This window comes from Podarcis gaigeae, assembly GCF_964106915.1.
Source record: "Podarcis gaigeae genome assembly, chromosome: 15".
In the NCBI taxonomy this organism is placed as follows: Eukaryota; Metazoa; Chordata; class Lepidosauria; order Squamata; family Lacertidae; genus Podarcis; species Podarcis gaigeae.
In genome coordinates this window covers 22,576,980-22,598,474 of record NC_139692.1, presented here as the reverse complement: position 1 = coordinate 22,598,474, position 21,495 = coordinate 22,576,980, and the positions used below count along the sequence as shown (strand labels likewise).

Sequence of the window (21,495 nt, the reverse complement as noted above, 5' to 3'; positions counted from 1 at the left end):
AACTCCCTCCAGACTACACAACCAATCAGAGCACATTGTGATGGCCTGGGAGTCTGATTCAGAGGCTGAACCAGAGGAATCCCAGCCTGCACAGGAGTCCCCGCCTCCAGGGCCAGCTGAGCCGGGGCAGGGCCTTGAATCTGAAATGCCTGCACCTGTGCTGGATCCTCAGGAGCAGGCACCAGGGAATCCACTCTGGCTCCGGAGGTGATTGAGGACCCATTGCCTACAGGTGTGCCTCTCCCAGCCCTGTCAGGGGAAGGTGAGCCTCCCCCTGGGTCCAGCAACCCTCCAGCCTCTCCTGAGCTGCAGAGGCTCAGGGCAGAGAGGCGGAGGGAACTGGGTTCTCTCAGGAGGAGTGCTCACCTTAAGGCCAGGAGAGGTGGGTCACCTGTGGGCCGGGACCGCCCCTGGCCTCAGAGAAGATAAAGGCCAGTCAGCCCGGTCCCAGGTTGCGGGAGCAACGTCGTTGGAAACCTGTTTCTGCCAGCACCCAGACCTGGTCTTCCGGAGTTCCTGACCACGCCCGGCTTCCTGCTTTGGACCCCGCTTCACCCTTGGTGGACAGTCTCCAGACCCTCGACCCAGGACCGGACTCTGACCACGCCTCTCAGAAACACACACACACCCCCGGGTCCAGCACACACATGTTGCCTCAGTTAAGATCATTCCACTCTGCCAGGTTGCTAAGCAACATCTCCACCCACTCACCCTCTTGCCTAGTTAACTTTAAGCCTTCCAGAATTAACCCTTGTGTTACAAACCGAATGACCCCAGCTGCTGCACATCCAACAGGAGCATCATAAAAGCTCGTAGTCCCTATACTCTGCAACCGCCATGAGTTGCTTTGGGCTGACAGACTCAGCTGGCCTGTCCCCCAGCAGTTCTTGCAACTGTTTTACCCCAGCATTTCTGCTCTGCATGCAGCCTATCTCACTTTTTTCCAGACCACTAAATCTAGAGCTACCAACTGCTCAGTAGGCACCAAAGAAAAGCCCTCCTAAAAAAAAGAGAAGCTCTTATTAATGCCATAAATTGCTCCTTCCATCCATGCCCAGCGTACCATAGAGCAAGTTAATATCAGGGCAGTTAAAAGAGGGTCATTATAAGCAAGCAGATTTTGCAACTCCTCTAATAATCTCGTAAGGCGCCAGCTTCCTTAGGCATGGTCCAGAGCCCCTTGCTGAACTCCCACAATTAGGATAATATTTTCATTAGGCAGGATTTATAACCAAATAAATTGGACTCCATGGTCTCGTCTGCCGCACGGGAACACCCTTGCAAGAGAACCTGCAAAAGTCTTCCTTTTGCATTAAGCATCTGCTTTGGTGAACTGGAAACCACAGTGTGAACAGTCCAGAGAATCAAACCACAAGAAATGGCATAACTGGGTCAAACAAAGCTGCAAGTGCAAGGCCAGGATCTAGCCCATAGCAACTCGGCCAGTTTCAGCATCTTGTTCAATAGCCAGCCATATTATTTAAACTATCTTATTAACTGCTAGCCTGGTGGCGCTTTCCCCTAAATTTTAAACCGTCCGTCCTCCCTTATTGATTTCCACTCCCATTAAATTATCCTCTTTGCTTAAGCTTTTAGCACTAATTCCAAACATGTATTTACTCCTTTCCAGGACTTGGGTGCCTCCATCACTTTGCACTGACTCTGCTTCCATGCTTTCAAGCTCTTCCTTCATCCCTTATGTTTCATCAACAGGAGGAAACATCCTTCCAGGTCACTTACGTCACCATAGACAATAAGCTGTCTGTTCCCCTTTCCTCCAGTGGTCTCACCCGTCCAAAACTCAGAGAACAGATAAGTTATTTGTTTCAGAACAGGAGTGAGGAATCTGTGGTCCTCCAAATGTCGCGGTACTCCAACTCCCATCAGCCCCAGCCAGCACAGCTAAGAGTCATGTATGATGGGAATTGTAGCCCAAAACATCTGGCACATCCCTCAACTGTCCCAGGAAAACCGGGACATCTCATTTTCTTGTGCAACAGAATGGTGGCTATTTGGGGCATTGCAATCTCACCCCCCCAAAAAAACACTTTTAGGGGGGACCACGATCTCATGCAGGTCACATGACTTGCCTGGGAGTGCAATCTGCAACTTAAGTGGAACGCAAACTGGAACATGTGCAGAGGAGGGTGACCAAGATAATCAAGGGTCTGGAAACCAAGCCTGATGAGGAACGGTTGAAGGAGCTAGGTATGTTTAGCTTGGAAAAGAGGAGACTGAAAGGAGATATAATAGCCATCTTTAAATATTACAAGGGCTGTCACATGGAAGGTGGAGCAAGAGCAAGTTTGTTTTCTCCAGCTCTGGAGGGTACTACCTGAACCAATGGCTTCAAGATACAAGAAAGGAGATTCTGACTGAACATCAGGAAGAACTTTCTGACAGTAAGAACAGTTCAGTAGTGGACCGGTCTCCCTCTGGAGGTGATGGATTCTCCTTCCTTGGAGGTTTTTAAGCAGGCGTTGGGTGGTCATCTGTCAGGGGTACTTTAGCTGAGATTCCTGCATTGGACTAGATGATCCTTGGAAACTTTTCCAACTCTACAATTATATGATTCTATGATAACGCCTATGGGGTTTTGGCCTGGGCATGCTGGAGATTCTTATCTAGAGGGCCACAGTTTTGCCACCTCTGTTTCGGAGCCTACCGCTGGGGACAGGGAACTATTCTGCCCAGGCCCCCATCACAGACCAACTTGGACAGGTGGTAGGTGAGGGGACAAGGGGACACAGAGCTATGAAAAGCCTTTCCCATCTCCCCTGGAAAGCACCAGGCTGGCTCACAGAGCCCACCTAAAAGTCTTGCCACTTCACAAGCCAGCGGACCAACATTTTCAACCATGGCTTTCACACCATGCCTGCAAGCTGGGGCAATAGAATCTCCTCCCAGCCACAAAGACTGTTTATGGGTGATACAGAAGAGGGAGAACTTGAGGCATAAATCCCATTTGCTCATCCAGCAGCATCTCTCTCTTGTTCCTCCCTCTGCACAAGAAGCCCGTGAATCACGTCAATCAGATTCCAGCCTGTGGCTTGTTATTTTAGGAGGGGCTTTCAATCTTCTTTAAAACTTGCCTCTGATCTCTCCAAACAGGGAGTGGGGAGGGAAGGACTGGGAAGAGAGTTGTGGACCAGGGGTCAACATGGCATTTCAGAGGCAGGTTGGAGGGAAGAAAGAAACAGGATTTTATTAATGACGTATGGAGTTGTTGAGATCTAATTCGTAGGGAAGGGCTCCAGTTCACTGGTAGAGCATGTGCCTTGCATGCAGAAGATCCCAGGCTTAAGCACATGTGCTGGAACCCAGCACCTCTGGTTAGGACTGGGAGAGACCCCTGCCTGAAAACCTGAGAGCTGCTGCCAGTCAGTGTAGACAATACTGCACTACATGGACCATTGTCCCGGTTCTGTATAAGACAGCTTCCTATGTGGGCCACGTTTTATTGCGGCAAGGCTAATCTGTGCCAGTTAGCAGCTGCATGAGAGAGGAACAAGTCCAACAGGCAATGCTTTGCTTTTACAGCCAAAAAAGTCTGCACCAGTTGAATTATCACTTGTGACATGGTTGCCGAAAGCCCAGTTTGGTGAGTTTTCTCCAGGTTTCTTTAGGAACAGACCAAACTTTGGTCTGCTGGATCAGACCAAGAAAGGCCATCCTTTCTGCGAACTGCCCTGAGATTTTTCAATAGCCACCAACGGGCTGAGAAAAAGCAAGGGACCTCTTTTCTTTTATCCTTCAAGAGTTCAAGGAACTTATAGCAAGTGAGAATGCACACAAACCTTGTGAATTCCTCTTGGCAGCTGGGAGTTTGGGGCTAGGGGGTAGAGAGATGGGTTGGAAACAGAGCCGTAGCTAGGTGATCTTGAGCCCCTGGCAGAACCATCCAGATTGCGCCCCCTAGCCATGGGTAAATTCGTTCTTCTTTCTGCCTCTCCTCCCCCACCCCCACCCATTCAATTCACCCTCTATTTAAAACCATTTCTTATGAGGCAATAATACTCGGCCCAGTATACCTGAAGGAGTGTCTCCACCCCCCATCGTTCTGTCTGGACACTGAGATCCAGCGCTGAGGGCCTTCTGGCGGTTCCCTCACTGCGAGAAGCCAAGTTACAGGGAACCAGGCAGAGGGCCTTCTTGGTAGTGGTGCCCACCCTGTGGAACACCCTCCCATCAGATGCCAAAGAGATAAACAACTACCTGATGTTTAGAAGACATCTGAAGGCAGCCCTGTTTAGGGAAGTTTTTAATGACTGATGTTTTAATGTATTTTTTAATCTTTGTTGGAAGCCTCCCAGAGTGGCTGAGGAAACCCAGCCAGATGGGCAGGATATAAATAAATTATTATTATCATTATTATTATTATTAGACATTTTAAAGCTGATTTTGCGGGGGGGGGGGCATCACCTGCGCCCCTGGTGGGGGCCCACCTCACCACCCCTAGCTATGACCCTGATTGGAAATCCAAATTTAGCAGGATAAAATCGCTTCAGCCAAAGAGATTGAATTGGGAGGTGGGCAAATTGTGGTCCCACATATGTCCTTGAACAGCAGCTCCCATCATCCCTGAGTCAGACTAGCCACTGCTCTGCTAACAGCAGAGGTAGCGCCAACAACTATATTTCACCTTTGTAAAGTTACAGCCCTCTACCTTGCCTCCCCACCCCCAGCCTAAATAATTTCTATTAATTTTAACTGGTCTACTCTTGCGTATGGCAAGCACTGGATGCAACCCAGGTGACCCACGGAGGGAAGTGACAAGGTTCCGTTTTGTTTTTAAACACAGATTTTAAAAACGCTCCAAGTTAATTCACGCAGAAGAGGAACTTGTGGACACCTCCCTGCCCTTTTCTGTCATTCCGTTCCCTTGCCAAAAAATATTTTATCAGTTGCACAAGAGCCGTAGAATCATGGAAGCAGAAGGAAAGAGCTAATTAAATATATGCAAATATGCTTAATTCATTTTTTTTAAAAAAAAGCAAAACTATCCACTTTTAGCCAAGTTTTTTACATTGCAAGAAATCGTGGGAGTCTTGTCTCCCGAGTACTTTCCTGGCCAACTGAAAGCCCTGAAAAACACCAAGATGCCGTTGGACTCCAACTCCCATCAGCCCCAGCCAGCTGGGCCAATGCTGCGGGATGAAGGGAGCTGTGGTCCAACAGCATATAATGGAGGGTCCCATATTGTCTACCCTGCCATCCTGGACAGATTTGCCAAGGATCTATTTGGGTCCAAAGGCTGTGCCCGCCCAGTGGAATGCTCTCCCATCAGATGTCGATGACATAAACAACTGACTTTTAGAAGACATCTGAAGGCAGCCCTGTACTGGAAATATTTTAATGTTTGACATCTTAAAGGTAAAGGGACCCCTGACCATTAGGTCCAGTTGTGACTGACTCTGGGGTTGAGGCACTCATCTCGCTTTATTGGCCAAGGGAGCCGGCGTACAACTTCCGGGTCATGTGGCCAGCATGACTAAGCGGCTTCTGGCAAACCAGAGCAGCGCACGGAAACGCCGTTTACCTTCCCTCCAGAGCGGTACCTATTTATCTACTTGCACCTTGACGTGCTTTTGAACTGCTAGGTTGGCAGGAGCAGGGACCAAGCAATGGGCGCTCACCCCATCGTGGGGATTCGAACCGCTGACCTTCTGATTGGCAAATCCTAGACTCTGTGGTTTAACCCACAGCACCACCTGCATCCCTGTTTGACATCTTACTGTGTTTTAATTTGTTGGAAGCTGCCTAGAGTGGCTGGTGTAACCCAGTCATATGGGTGACATTATTATTATTATTATTATTATTATTATTATTATTATTATTATTATCATTAATCCAGCTAGGGTCCGCGTGACATTGGGATTCTTCTCAGCCTTCAAGACGGCACAATTGTTAACATTCAATCTAAATTCATTTGTTTTGAGAGCAAGGCTGAAACGCAAAGGGATGAGTAATAGGGAAAACAGGACCAGAACAGACATATTTATTCTAGATTATGTCATCTGGGGCGGACTGGAATTTTGATCTGGACGGGGGAAACTTTGGTGCCATTATACTCATATCACTAAGCAAATATAGACCTTTTCCAAGGATGAGTCATCCCCAAAAGGCTAATGCATTACTAGGCAGCATCAACAGAACTATAGAGGCCAGAACATAGAATTTTTGAATCACAGAATTATAGACTTGGAAGGGACCCTAAGGGACGATGAGAACACGAGGAGCAAGGGTACCAGTTTATTCTGCTTTAGTCAGACCTCACCTGGAGTTCTGTGGAGGGGCCGTACCTCAAGATACCTGCTTTGTATGCAGAACATCCCTGGTTCAATCCCCGGCATCTCCAGGTAGGGCTAGGACAGACCCTGCCTGAAACCCTGAAGAGCTGCTGCCAGCCAGTGCAGGAAATATGGAGCTGGATGGATCAACAGTTTGAGTCAGTATAAGGTAGTTCCGCATTCTGGGTAAAGAGGTAAAGAGACACCTGACCGTTAGGTCCACTCGTGGACGACTCTGGGATTGCGGCACTGATCTCATTTTATTGGCCAAGGGAGCCGGCGTGCAGCTTCCGGGTCATGTGGCCAACATGACCAAGCCGCTTCTGGTGAACCAGAGCAGCACACGGAAACGCCGTTTACCTTCCCGCCAAAGCGGTACCTATTTATCTACTTGCACTTTGACGTGCTTTCGAACTGCTAGGTTGGCAGGAGCAGGGACCGAGCAACAGGAGCTCACCCCGTTGCGGGGATTTGAACCGCTGACCTTCTGATCGGCAAGTCCTAGGCTCTGTGCTTTAACCCACAGCGCCACCTGTGTCCCTGTTCTGGGTAAAAAGGTAAAGGTAAAGGTACCCCTGCATGTACGGGCCAGTCGTGTCCGACTCTAGGGTTGCGCGCTCATCTCGCTCAAGAGGCCGGGAGCCAGCGCTGTCTGGAGACACTTCCGGGCCAACACCAGCGCCGCACACGGAAACACCGTTTACCTTCCCACTATAAAGCGGTACCTATTTGTCTACTTGCACTTAGGGGTGCTTTCGAACTGCTAGGTGGGCAGGAGCTGGGACCGAACAATGGGAGCTCACCCCGCCGCGGGGATTCGAACCGCCGACCTTGCGATCAGCAAGTCCTAGGCACTGAGGTTTTACGCGTCCCTGTTCTGGGTACTTGGGGAAAAATTAGAATATATTCAGAGAAGAGCAACAAAGAAGAGTTTGGAGTCGATATCCCACTTTATCACTACCCTAAGGAGTCTCAAAGCGGCTAACAATCTCCTTTCCCTTCCTCCCCCACAACAAACACTCTGTGAGGTGAGTGGGGCTGAGAGACTTCAGAGAAGTGTGACTAGCCCAAGGTCACCCAGCAGCTGCATGTGGAGGAGTGGGGAATCAAACCCGGTTCACCAGATTACGAGTCCACTACTCTTAACCACTACACCACACTGGCTCTCAAAGGTTGTGAGATGCCTATAGATCTATAAGGAAAGGCTGAAAGAGCTGAGTATGTTTATTCTGGACACTAAATGGTTAAGAGGCAATATGAGAGCCACCTCCACATTTCTGAAGGACTGTCACACAGATGATGGAGCAAAAGTCTCCTCTATTGCACCAGACCTGAAATGACGGGTTCAAATTACAGGAAAGGAGACTCTGACTGAGGGTCAGGAAGCCAGTTTGGTGTAATGGTTAGAGTATCGGACTAAGACACTCTAACAGGGACTGCCCATTCTGCCTGGACACTGAGATCCAGCGCCAAGGGCCTTCTGGTGGTTCTCTCACCACAAGAAGCCAAGGCAGAGGAGGAACCAGGCAGAGGGCCTTCTCGGTAGTGGCGCCTGCACTGTCTAACACCCTCTCATCAGATGACAAGCAACCATCCTACTTTTAAAAGACATCTGAAGGCAGCCCTGTTTAGGGAAGTTTTTCATATTTAATGCTGTATTGTTTTAAATATTCAATTAGGAGCCACCCAGAGTGGCTGGGGAAACTCAGTCAGATGGTCAGGGTATTATTATTATTATTATTATTATTATTATTATTATTAATATTATTATTATTATCAAGATCTGGGAGACCATGGTTCAAATTCCACCTCAGCCATGAAATGCACTGGGTGACCTTGGGCCAGTCCTCCGGGAGGAAAAAGGTGGGATATCTAAGCAGTGAATAAACAGAGAAGAAATGGAAGAGATTCCTAATGGCGCAAGTGGAACAGAGGCCACACCAGACTCCCTAACAAGTTACCTATCGGGGATGGCAAAGGGTTGGACCAGATGACCTTTGGTGTTCCCTTTCACCTCTGTGATCCCACGATAGCTATCTGTTTACCACAACCCTCCGAGGCTGGCCGGTGCACTGCTGTTACTAGCAGTGTGAAAAGTGGGTGGCAAGAGCGAGAGATTTTGGCACCCAATTGGTCCTCCTAGCAATAAAACAGGCTAGCACATTTGCAGTTTCTCGTATGGCTTCAAAATGGATGGGGACCCCTGTGTTGACATTTCTGCATTGGAGGGGGTTGGTCTAGATGACCCTCAGGGTCCCTTCCAACTCTACAATTCTGTAAGTCTATGAATTAGGTCTGAACAGAGGGCACCCAGCTCAGCTACCTGAAACCCTGGAGAGCTGCTGCCAGTCCGTGTAGGCAATACTGAGTTAGATGGGAGAATGGCCTGCCTCAATATAAAGCAGTTTCCCATATCTTCTTCTCCTTCTTTTGGCTTTTCTGTTAATCATATGATCAATGCATACTGTGTTGCAGTCAAACACAAGGTAATAATAATAATAATAATAATAATAATAATAATAATAATAATAATAATAATACTTAAATCAACACATAATGTATATGAGTAATATTTGTAACATAATTTGTTCCTCTACTCTTAAATACCTTGTTTAACTCCCCTTCCACTCTTTCCCTGGTTTCCCATCTGATTTCTTTTCAAACTGTGTTTTCTTACTCGACTAAATTGTTTTCATTACCATACATTATCCCACTTTGTCACTCTACTGCTGAGCATTTTTTCAGTCTGTTACACTTATTTTCTTGTTGGAATATTTTTTCCATATATGTAATCTATGCATAATGTCCAGTCTTCTTTTAAATTTTTATCATTTTATTTCTTAATCTATTTGTCATGCTGTCAAGTTCTATATATTCTAATATTTTAAAGTGTCATTCTTCTCTTGATGGTACTGCAACTGTTCTCCACTTTTGTGCTACTGGAGTTTGGGCTGCTGCAATCACATACATCCATAATGTAGTGTGATTTGGGGGGATTTCTGTCGTTATTATTCCCAGAAGGAATGCTTCTGGGTTTTTAGGAAACGTCCTTTTAAACATTTTCTTAAGTCCATTATAAACCATCTCCCAGAATTCTTTTATTATTCTGCAAGACCACCATGAATCTGCCAACTGCTTCTTTATATTACCAACACAGGGCACTTTTAGTTCTAAACATTTTAGCTGGTTTACTTGGAGTCAAGTGGTAAACGGCATTTCCGTGCGCTGCTCTGGTTTGCCAGAAGCGGCTTAGTCATGCTGGACACATGACCCAGAAGCTGTACGCCGGCTCCCTCGGCCAATAAAGCGAGATGAGCACCGCAACCCCAGAATCATCCGCAACTGGACCTAATGGTCAGGGGTCCCTTTACCTTTACCACCTGTGGAACATTTTTTTAAAGTTCTCTTTTAACGTGTAACTAGCAGTGAATTTTAAATTTGTTTTCCACAAATGCTCCCACCGGTTTAAATCAATATTATGGCTCACATCTTGTGCCCATTTGATCATAGATGATTTTACAAATTCTTCTTTCACTTCCCAATCCTATACATTTTAGATAAAATTTTAGCTCTGGATCAGAGTATTTCTTTTTCAAACTGTGATGGTTTTTCTGCAAATCCCAATTTCTTATCTACCTTAAATTTTGATTTGATGATATTTTAACCAATCCAATACATATTCTTTAATCTCTTCAATTTTTCTCATTTTTGGCTCTCCTTCTGAAAAGTCTAACAATTCATTATAGGCACCCCCAGTTATCACTCATATTATTACTTTTTCCTTGCTTCAGCTTCTATTGGGGATAACCACCTAGGTGTTTTGTTTTCTAATAAATATTTGTATTTTCCCCATATCTTAATTAAGTTTTTTCTAATGACATGGTTGGCGAAGCTTCTACGTATTCCTGCTTTGCTATACCAAATACAAGTGTTCCAGGTGTGTTTGACATCATGACCCTGCAAATCTAGCAGCTGTGTATTTTCTAGCAATATCCAGTCTTTTATCGCAGGTGGCGCTGTGGGTTAAAGCCTCAGCGCCTAGGACTTGCCGATCGAAAGGTCGGCGGTTCGAATCCCTGCAGCCGGGTGCGCTCCCGCTGCTCGGTCCCAGCGCCTGCCAACCTAGCTGTTCGAAAGCACCTCCGGGTGCAAGTAGATAAATAGGGACCGCTTACCAGCGGGAAGGTAAACGGCGTTTCCGTGTGCGGCTCTGGCTCGCCAGAGCAGCAATGTCACGCTGGCCACGTGACCCGGAAGTGTCTCCGGACAGCGCTGGCCCCTGGCCTCTTAAGTGAGATGGGCGCACAACCCCAGAGTCTGTCAAGACTGGCCCGTACGGGCAGGGGTACCTTTACCTTTACCTTTATCCAACACAGGCAGGCAGCTTCAAAATACAGTTCCAAATCTGGGAGGGCAAAACATCCTCTGTCTTTCGTATCAATGAGAACCTTCTGTTTTATCCTAGATTTCTTCCCTCTCCAGATAAACTTAGATAGATCTTTTCACCAATCTTTTAGACATTGCATGTCATTAAGTATTAGGATTGTTTAGACAATTTCCCATATCTTAAGGGAAGGGTTGTAGCTTATAAGAAAAGCATCAGCTTTGCATGCAAAAGGTCTCCAATTCAATCCCCGGCATCTTGAGGGAGGGCTGAGAGAGACTGCTGCCAGACAGTGTTGACCCTACAGAGTTCGATGGACCAACGGTCTGCCTTTGTCTTAGACAGCCTCCTGTGGTTCTCCACCCCACCCATTTCTCCTCTACACAATCTATTTTTACTACCATACACATGGCAAAACAGAACACCTCTTCTGAGCATCTTTTGATCCCAGGCGCCACTCGCCAGGGCTTCACCCCAGAAAGTTGCATTCAAATGCTGGTCTCTGACCATCATTTCACGGCTGAGAGAGACAGCGGGCAAACGCCTGCCATCTCCTGCCAACAGCTGGGAGGCAGCTCCAGGTCTCTGCCTGGCAACTGAACTACCTTCTCCGCAGGAACTATAGAAAAGAGTGGGAATCAAACAAAGGCTCAGCTGTGTAACGTGTGCATATGAGATTAACTTTCCCAAGGGTCGCAACCTTGAAGGACAAATCCTGCTGCCTAGTTTGGGAAAACAATAAAGCCGATGGATGAGGAGAAGGTGCAAAGTATTTGCAGCAAAGAATCAACGGGTTTCTGTTTGCACAGAGGCTCTGGATTCAAATCTCTGCTCTCTACTTGGCCTTAGGGACGCCAAACAGGACTGTTGTGGCGATTTATTTATAGGTGTGTGAAAGTGCTTTGAACACCTGAAACGCTCTATACAAATTGTTCATGGGGGACTAGACCTTGACTGTTCTCAACGGCTAATGTTGCCTCTGCATTCAGGAGCTGTCTACCTGTGAGCTAGTTCCAGATGTTGTGTATACAAAGCAGGGGATGGAATGGCCCGCCCCTTCCTGGCCTGAATGGGGAGTTATTCCCAGGGGCATGTGGTTAGCCATGGGCAGGGACAGGTTGATGGGCAAGGCATACCAGAGGTGGGTAGTCGATCTGGGCAGAGGACCAGCCTGTTGTCCCCTCCTTGCCACTCAGGCAAAGACTGACCATGCAGTGCCCAGTCAATGTGGTAAGAGATGCTCAAAATTTCCAGGTAGGAGACTGAAGCCCCTGACCAAAGAAACTAGTGCTAAAATCAGACAGGGGCAGATTTAGGGGAACAGGACCAATTCAACTGCACTGGGTGTGGAGTCTCAGGGGTGCTGCCTGGGGTGGCACAACTATGATTTAGAATGGAACATGAGAGGTGGATTGGGGCCACAGAAATTTGAGAACCCTAAGATCCAACGCTGGGTCAACCCCCAAAGAGGGATAGAAGTCTTCTCAGAACCCACTGGGCACTTCAAGCCCCTTCTGAAACAAAAACAATTAAAAGGTCTTTTCTGTCTCTTGCATCTCGCCCCTCCAGGTGATCCTCACTAGGCAACTGGGCCAGTTACTCTTCCCCAGCCTAGCCTACCTCACAGGGTTGTTGTGAGGCTAAAATGGGAAGGGAGTAGAGAACCATACCTTGAGCTTTTTGGAGAAAAAAACAATATATAAATAAAGGTAAAGGGACCCCTGACCATTAGGTCCAGTCGTGACCGACTCTGGGGTTGTGGCGCTCATCTCGCTTTTTGGCCGAGGGAACCGGTGTACTGCTTCCGGGTCATGTGGCCAGAATGACTAAGCCGCTTCTGGCGAACCAGAGCAGCACACGGAAACCTTTGTTTACCTTCCCGCCGGAGTGGTACCTATTTATCTACTTGCACTTTGAGGTGCTTTCCAACTGCTAGGTTGGCAGAAGCAGGGACCAAGCAATGCGAGCTCACCCCATTGTGGGGATTCGAACCGCCCACCTTCTGATCAGCAAGTCCTAGGCTCAGTGGTTTAACCCACAGAGCCACCCGCGTCCCTGATATATAGATAGGTAACATTATTTGGGATTATCCCAGTGAAACTGGACCCCAGTTTTGTGCATTAGTTCTACCATCATCAGCTCAGCCCTGGAAAGCCACCAGGGATGTTTCTGTTCTGATTGTACCAACAGGCTCTGATAACATATCACATATACACAGAACAGGGCATTCATTGATTTTTTTAAAAAAACTATTTACACCCAGTTGATTCCCAGCTTAATTCTGTTTCCTAGTCTATGCAAAATCATGTTCCCAGGTGATTTGCAAGTGTCTAGCATCACTAGTCATTTCTATACACAAGTCAGGCAGGACTTCGGGGGGGAGAGGGAGAGATGCTCCAAAATTACTAGTTTGGGAAGCACTTACTCCTTTGAGCAACAGCTAGTAACAAAAGGAGAGAGTTGTGATTCAGATTTTGTGCTCCTTCCTCCCCAACAATGTTCGGCATCTGATGTGCTTGACTGTGTTAGGCTGCAAGCCAATAAGAAGCTGTGTAACTCATCCATCTAGCCTGCTGCCCTTACTAAGCCTCCCAGCAATGCAATAACTTGGGTTTCATACTCATGCCTAATTCTTTCTGAATGAAAAGGACACATTGCACCATCCGAGAGTACTAAAACAACTGCCCATGCACTCTTCTGAGTTTTGATTGCACCTTGCCACCACAACCATCCCATCCAGACTGAATGTTGCCTTTCTGCCCATCCTAGTTACATATTGCAAGACAACTTTATGAAAAGAAATGCATACTTTGAAGCAATAACCTCACTATTTGAGCTACCCAGGGAGCCACTATTCTCTTTGACCCTGGCAAACAAGGCCCCGGTTTCTTTCCAGTCAAGACAGAAGACCCAAGCGTAGCATCTTGAGGAACTAACAGATGCAGTGACAACGGCGGCATTTGCAAACGGTAAACAGAAAAATGCAACATGATTCAAATGATGAATGGGCTACGCATCTGCGCAGACTACACTATGGTTCGGTGAGAAAAGATGCCCCCGTCTCCCATTCAGCCAGCCTCTCCTCCGAAGCCCTGAATGAGGACAAGGTGACATTTCTCTCCCCCCCCCCCCAGAAGGCCTGCTCTTGAAAGCATCTTTGCAGGAGCAGGAAACGGCTCCCAGGGACCTGGGAGATCTCATCAACTCCCCCACCTCCGCCCCCAAGAACAAAATGCTTAGAAGTCATTTAAGGCATGTTTTGAGAAATTGAACATAACTTATCTAAGCAATCCATCCATCCCTCCTCCCTTAAGCTGCCCATCCATCTCCCAGGCTGTCATCTCCTTCTCCACCCACCTGCCACCACTGTGCTCCATCCTGTTCCTTCAAGGTATCCATCACTCGTTCCCCCCCCAAAAAAAAACACCTCCCCACTGCCCCCCTTCCACCCTCTTGCACCAGCCATCGCTCCCAAACACCTACCCCTCCCAAGCATTGATACCCACTGCAAAACATCCATCGTCTCAACACCCCCTTCCCTCCCTCCCTCCCTCCTTCCTTCCTTCCTTCCTTCCTTCCTTCCTTCCTTCCTTCCTTCTTCTCTCCCTCCCCACATTTTACTTTCCACGCCAGGCAACTACTTTCCCCTTTCAGCACTTTCTCCCCCTCTAGGAAGTAACAACAATCCACGGTGCCTGTTCCATTTCCCCTTACAAACAGGTGTATTATCTCACTTTCTCTCTCACGCACACAAAGAACGATCTTAGTCATTTTATACACTCCAGAGACCCACCCTTGGCGTTCCTCAGCTGCCTCTTCGCCTCCCCAGCCTTTCAAAACAGAGGATCACAGCAACCTCCACGCATACGGTCTCTGGAGTTCTCTCCCCCCCCCCCTCCCCGCCGCCGCCTCCGCCAGCCACCACGCTACACAACCATTTTGTGGATACACACACAAGTGTGATGTTGAGTTCCTCGCTCCCTGCCGATGAGGAGGTTTAATCACCAGCAGCACGGAAGCTCTTCTGGGGACCTGAGCCCCCAGAAGCACGGAGGCAGAGTTTGATGGGAATCAGAAAAGGGGTGTCACAATGCGGGGGGAGAGAGAGGAATGGGGGGAAATCATCTTCGCTCCCCAAAAAGGAGACTGGGACCCAATATAGCGAAGTGGGCATTCTGGCCAAGGAGGAAGGGCAAGGACCAATGAAAAGGGGGAGAGGGAAGGAATTGGAGTCGCCCACTGAAACCGACCAGAGGCATAGAAGGAGAGCACGGCCCCTTATTCCTGGGGGGCACGGGAGCCCAAGACGGTGAAGGGCACCCCGAGATGGGTCGGGAGGAACTAAGTTTGGGAAACTGAGGACCAACTGCCATCCTTATCTGAGCGCATGGGGCCGGGAGGAGGGGAGCGGCGGTAGAGTCCTGGATTGCAGAGGGCGCCCCAAAAGAGATGGGGCTACCCCCCCCCCAAGCCCGGGTCCCTAGGAGTCCTGGAAGATGAGAGCTAGTCGGCGCCTTCCAGGCTTCCCGTAAGAAAGGACGGCACGGTTTAGACCTCTCAGAGGGAAAAGGGGTCCTGTGGTGTCCTTCTTTAAGGGGGAGGGGGGAGGCATCCCAGATTGGGGAGGGGGTAGTCTCTCTCTTGAATAGATAGGACCCAGGAGTCCGAGGGTAAGAGGGCTCGGGGAGCGAAAGGAGCCAAGCCACCCCCCACCCCAACCACCCTCTTGTTACCCCTGGAGGTGCAAGATGGAAGCGCAGCAGGCTCTGCCCGGTTGGCTTCGCTTGCGGCGGGTCCAGAGAGAAGCGATTGCCGCGGCTCTCTCTCTGGCCAGGGGGGAAGCCGAGCTCGGCGGGCGCCGGGCTGCAGCTGAACCGGAGGCGGGGCGCTTCTAGCAGCAGCAGCAGTGCAGGCTTCTCCTACCTGAGTGGCTCTCCCGGGCTGGCATCTGCAGGCTGGCCGGCTCAGGTTTTGCTTCCCCCGACACACGCACTCGCTGCAGCCGGAGAGATGAGGCGGCTTGTTGCAGCTGCTGGGGCTTGCAGAAGCGACGCGCTGCGATCCGGCGGCGGCGGCGAAACCGCGTCCAAGGAGCACCGGGAGAGAACGAGCCCAAGGGCGCCCCCGGGTGGCGAGCGGAGGAAGCGCAAGGTGCCAGAAAAATCCCGGGTGCGGGGTGTTCGAACGTGGCGGGGAGAGAGAGGGGTTAGGGTGCAAGTGTTTGTGTGTGTGTGCGTGTGGTTTGAAATATGGTTCCAGATTTCTAAAATAAAATTAGGCACCCAAAGCAAAACAGCACGTTCGAATTATGACATCGTGTGTTCGGTTGCCAGACGAAATGCGTAATGATGTCAAACTGAGATCAGTAAAAAGGGGGAGAATAATAACAGGATGGAAGCAGGGCAAACCAGTGGAGGTTTGCCTGGTAGGGCATATGGAGCACCGCCCCACCCCAGTCTGCTGTTAGCCGACTCCCACCTGCCAGCCTTTTCACTTCCAGCCAGTCCTGAGGGTGGCCCGGGTTGCCAGTTCCTCCTCCTCCTCACTCCCTGGTTGTGTGCATGTCACCGGCTTAAAACTCAGCGAGGTTGTGTGTTTTTCTCAACTTGGATGGAGGGTGGCATAGGCAGGGGGGAAGCCCATCGAATTGCAGTATTTTATCTTTTAAAAAACCGCTAGGACAGGGGCAGGATACATACGGATTGTGGCAACCATCATATGCACACACACCGGATCCCGAACCAGCAGTGGGAGCGCACTGGGCGCAGAGGAAAGCAGAGTTTGCACACAGCGGCGGTGTTGCGCCTTGTAGAGCTCAGCGAGGAGGAGAGTGGCTGCAAAGCAAGAACTAGTTGCCTCGCCTGCCATTGGCTCTGTCTCTTGCCTGTCACTAGATCTGGTTCCTCCTACTGTTGGGCGCTCTGCCTTCCGCCCCGGCAGCCTCAATGGACACAAGCCATCACTGCTGCAAACATCTTTAGAAAGGAAGATCAGCACAGCCTTAATCACAATAACTTCTGGAGCACAGTAATATTATTGGGGTGTAATGCAGAGAGATAAGGGGATCTTTCTGCAGAGAGATACCAATTGGGGTGAGATATATGGGGAACAAGAGGGTGAGAGATAGGGGGCGAACCCTGAATATGGGGAACAAGAGGGTGAGAGATAGGGGGCGATGGGCTGGGGTGGATAAAGAGATTTGCGAATCGAAATAATGTGTGTGTGTTTTATTAGGCATGTCATGGGACTATTACTGGGGTGAAACAAGTCAGCCGCCAATATGGTTGCTAGCAGAAGATGGGAAATATATTTGGGGAAGGCGGAGGCACCCAATGCAGGATGAAGCCCACACCTTTGTTCAGTGTCCCTGGCTTCTGGGATTTGCCCTGCAGCCTCACACAGAGAGAACGAGGGAGATAAAAGGAGAGAGGAGCATCCTCCTGCTAAGCTTCTGGCTGTTGTGATAAGCAGAGGAGCCCGAGCGGCGAGGAAATGTGGCAATCGTGTTGAGAGGAAAGTGGGCAGTGTGGAAGCACTAATGGACAGAAAAGGAGCAAAGCGGGGGCGTTGAGATTCGAGAGCGTTGGTGTCTCTGCCTTGAAAAGCTATACGGTAAAAGAGAGGGATTAATCCGAAGGCCTCTTCCCAGAAATGTTATGGGGATTCAGCAGAGGGAGGAAAGTGGGAAACGACATAGTAAGAGCACCTAACACAATATAACGCAGATGCCTGAGTTTCTATAGGACTGCCACGCTTTTTAAAGGTATTCTGTGTCTTTACAGGGGAAGATGGCACGCGGGGCGAAAGTGCAGCCAGTGTAGCTTTCATACAGCATGATGGAGTGGTGGAGAAAATGTCCTGCCGAATTTCTGCCTGGTGTGCTGCTCTTAAAAGTGCTATGGTTGGGGGTGGGAAGTAAGGTTCTGCCAGGCAGTGGCGTAGCGTGGGTTGTCAGCACCCGGGGCAAGGCAAGTAATTTGCGCCCCCTAACCCGTGGATTTGCCCCCTAACCCTAAGCCCCAGATGTTGCACCCGGAGCGGCCAGCCCCCCCTGCACCCCCCCCCCCCCACGCTACGCCACTGCTGCCAGGGAAAGCGACAGGGAGAGAGAAGGAATTGAAATTTGAAGAGGTCAGTTATGAAATGGGGAAAACGAGCTATTTCACCATCATTGTGAAGGTGAGGAGATTCTACCTCGTGAACCCCCATTGTGGACATAGCAGCACCTTGGGAGGGAAACCAGTAAGAGAGGCATCCGAACCTCCAGCTGCCCCTTTCGATTTCATCCAGCGTTCGGTCACCCCTCCAGGAAATATGGGGAAGATGAGCAGCCTGCGGGTGCCCCCTGCTGGTCAGAAAGAAAGTTCTTCTAAGGATGCTGAAGGATGGAATGGGATGCAGGCAGGGCCAGCCCAAGACAATTTGGTACCCAAGGTGAATCACAAAAGGGCACCTCTCCTCACCAGCAGGGAAGAATGGATGAAGATATACAAGGATGGGAAAAAATATCTACATGGGAATCTGCTGCCCCTGTGGATCCTGCCGCCTGAGGTGGTCACCTCATGAGTAGGCCGGCCCTGGATGAAGATAGGAAAACACCTTGAGCGGAATGGGGGACTTGTGGCCCCAACAAATGTTCCTGGATTCCAACTTTCATCTGCTACATCCAGCATGGCCAAAAGTCAGGGATGATGGGAGTTGTTGTGCAGCAATATCTGGAGGGCCGCAGGTTGCTTAGCCCTGGCTTAGAAAGTCCAGGTATTCTTTTATTTATTTATTTATTTATTTATTTATAAAATGTATATGCAACTTGATTGTAAAAACAACAACAAAGCAAAACCTCAAAGCCATGTACAGAAAGACTAAAACAACAACACTGTTAATAAAAGCAGCTAAAAACTATTTTAAATGTTCAAAAAATAATAATTAAAATCAACAATGAGCTAAAAGGAGATCAAAACACAGCTCAACATTCTACATATCTGGGTAGGCTTGAAAAAACAAAAACAATTCTTGGCAGGGGTACAGTGGTACCTCTGGTTACGTACTTAATTCGTTCCGGAGGTCCGTTCTTAACCTGAAACTGTTCTTAACCTGAAGCACCACTTTAGCTAATGGAGCCTCCAGCTGCTGCTACGCGATTTCTGTTCTCATCCTGAAGCAAAGTTCTTAACCCAAGGTACGATTTCTGAGTTAGTGGAGTCTGTAACCTGAAGCGTATGTAACCTGAAGCGTATGTAACCTGAAGCGTACGTAACCCGAGGTACCACTGTTCAGTGAAGATGGGTACTAGGCAAAGAGTTCTAAAGTGTTGCACACTAAAAGACTGATTTATTAGAGATGCAAAATAGGTATTGTGTGGCACCTGCACGGTGCCCATTCTGCAGACCAAAGTGGTTGAGTGGTACTAGGGTTTTGCACATTGATTTCCACTCTTTACAAAGTCTTACAGGAGGACAGTGTTCCTGCTCATCCCTAGTTGTCTAGGAGAGGGAATTTCTCTGTCACCCTAACGACATACCAACATTACTCCATCTACCCAATTAGGAAATGTGTGCACATAGGCCATTACTTCTACTGCAAATCTGTACACTTTCTAGCTGATGATGTACAGCAGTTAGTGATGTCAGGCTCTGCATAAAGCCAATTAAAGACTGCAATTCTGGCCAGTTTGTGTGCCATGGATATCTCTGCATCTAAACACCCCAAAGAGTGTAATTTAGCATGCTTACCGCCCCTATCCCCCTGTGACCTGCTAAAGCCTTGGAGACCTATATTCATTTAGAAAACGACTTCTATAAAAAAAGAGCAGATGGTTAAGATAGCACAACTTGTTTTAAACTCATTGGAAATGCAGGTGTTGTGCATGCAAAAACTATGTGCAAATGTAAAGAGATCACCTGTTTGCATGCATTAAGAAAAGGTGTTTAATGGAACAGGATTTTGTTTAGAGGCAATGTATGTGGAGTCATGTAAGGGGTTAAATGTGTATACCCTCTAATGGTGGGGAACTGGGTTCTTTTAGATAATGAGAGAGGATTGTAAAATTACACTTCTGATTGGCTGACTAGGTACAAAATCTTGGTCATACATTGAGTGGGGAAAGTGGTCTGCAGAGGGGGAGACTCCTATTCCACTCAAATCTGATTGGCTGAAGGGTAGTCTGCCTGAAACATGAATAGGCCTATTCTACAATTTGGAGGGGAAGACAAGGACGAAGAAGAGGAAGACAGAGGCTGGCAGAAGATGAGCAAGAGGCTATTTGAGGCTAGGGGAAACCTGGTTGTGTAGTTTGCTCCAAAACACCCAAACCACAGGCTTAAGCCAAGGATTAGCAGTGAGGCCAAATAAAGGTATTGAGCAGTGATGATAATTCAGCAAGCAGCTTACAGAGCTAACCACAGTGAAAACTGTCTGCAACCCTGGCTCAAAGGAAACCAGTTGAAAATGGCAGTACAGTGGTACCTCAGGTTACATATGCTTCAGGTTACAGACTCCGCTAACCCAGAAATAGTGCTTCAGGTTAAGAACTTTGCTTCAGGGTGAGAACAGAAATTGTGCTCTGGCAGCGCGGTGGCAGCCGGAGGCCCCATTAGCTAAAGTGGTGCTTCAGGTTAAGAACAGTTTCAGGTTAAGAACAAACCTCTGGAACAAATTAAGTACTTAACCCGAGGTACCACTGTACCTGGTGGTGAGATTTGTCCAGGGAAGAGGGACTAAAGGGTAATTGGCATAGGAGTTAAATAGGGTTAGGAACTTGACTTTAGCCGTTTGTAAGTCTTTGTCACTGTCACTTAAAGATGCAATAACCTTATTACAGCAAACGTAAGTAAAACCTTAGTCAGCAAGTCAAGTTTTTTTTTTACCTTTCTTATACTTATAATACTGAAAGAATATCTTGCTACTTTAATGGGGAAAGTGCGTCTATCTGGCTTTGTGCCCCATCTAAAATACCACAGCTGCTGGGTTGTAGTTAAAGATGTTGGTGAGCAACTACAGTACAGATGTTTTGTGCCAGCAGCCAGAAAGGGCATCAGCTGTGGCAAATCAAAGTCAGTTCTCCACATATAAAATATAAAGACGACTGTGAACCTGCCACAGCATGCAAGATATCCACAGAGGGATGTGAGACACCCAGGATTGATACCCTAGAGCAGGCATAGGCAAACTCGGCCCTCCAGATGTTTTGGGACTACAACTGCCATCATTCCTAGCTAACAGAACCAGTGGTCAGGGATGATGGGAGTTGTAGGCTGAGTTTGCCTATGCCTGCCCTAGAGAGTGTTGATCAGCTTTCCCCAAGTTGGTGCCCAACTCTGCTGTTTTGAACTACAACTCCCATCACATCTGGTCATTAGCTGTACTGGCCTGAGCTGTTAGGAGTCCAGCATTCTGGCAACAGCTGGGGGGTCACAGGTTAGGCACCTGTGTACAATAGCCAGGGAGCTTTTCCTGCCCCAAATACACAGCAGTGAAAGGGGAAATAAAAGTGATGCTTGTGGGATTCATGGTGGGCCCCCTTCCTCTTGCCACTTTCTGTACCAGCCATGCTCAGTACTCTAACCCCAAGAAATTTAGCTTCCAGGAAGATGCTTCTCCTGAGTGGCACGAAAGGCTTCATGTGACCATAGATCTCACTGCTATTATGAGTACAGGTTTGAGTCACCAGGAAATGAGACACCCACTCCCAATGCTGCCACCAATTTTATACCATGGCAGGAAAATCCAATGTACGAAGGGTGGTATCAAAAGCATCCACAGTCTTAAAAGGACTGGCAGGTCACAACAATGCAGCCTTCACCAGCTCGGTTTACGCCAGAT

General features: G+C 48.4%; 1 protein-coding gene across 4 annotated transcripts in view; it reads right to left on the bottom strand.

The window, feature by feature from the left end:
- The window catches only part of GRIK4 (glutamate ionotropic receptor kainate type subunit 4), a 476,479-nt gene extending 460,717 nt beyond the window's left edge, over positions 1 to 15,762 (bottom strand). For 2 of the 4 annotated variants that reach the window (XM_083713948.1, XM_083713951.1), the window contains exon 1: positions 15,598 to 15,752. The gene's annotated coding sequence lies outside the window, so the exon portion shown is untranslated. Of the gene's footprint in view, positions 1 to 14,467; positions 14,550 to 15,597 lie in introns of those variants that run through there. The other 2 variants (XM_083713950.1, XM_083713949.1) reach the window with 2 other exon arrangements.
- Positions 15,763 to 21,495: the final 5,733 nt, after the last annotated feature.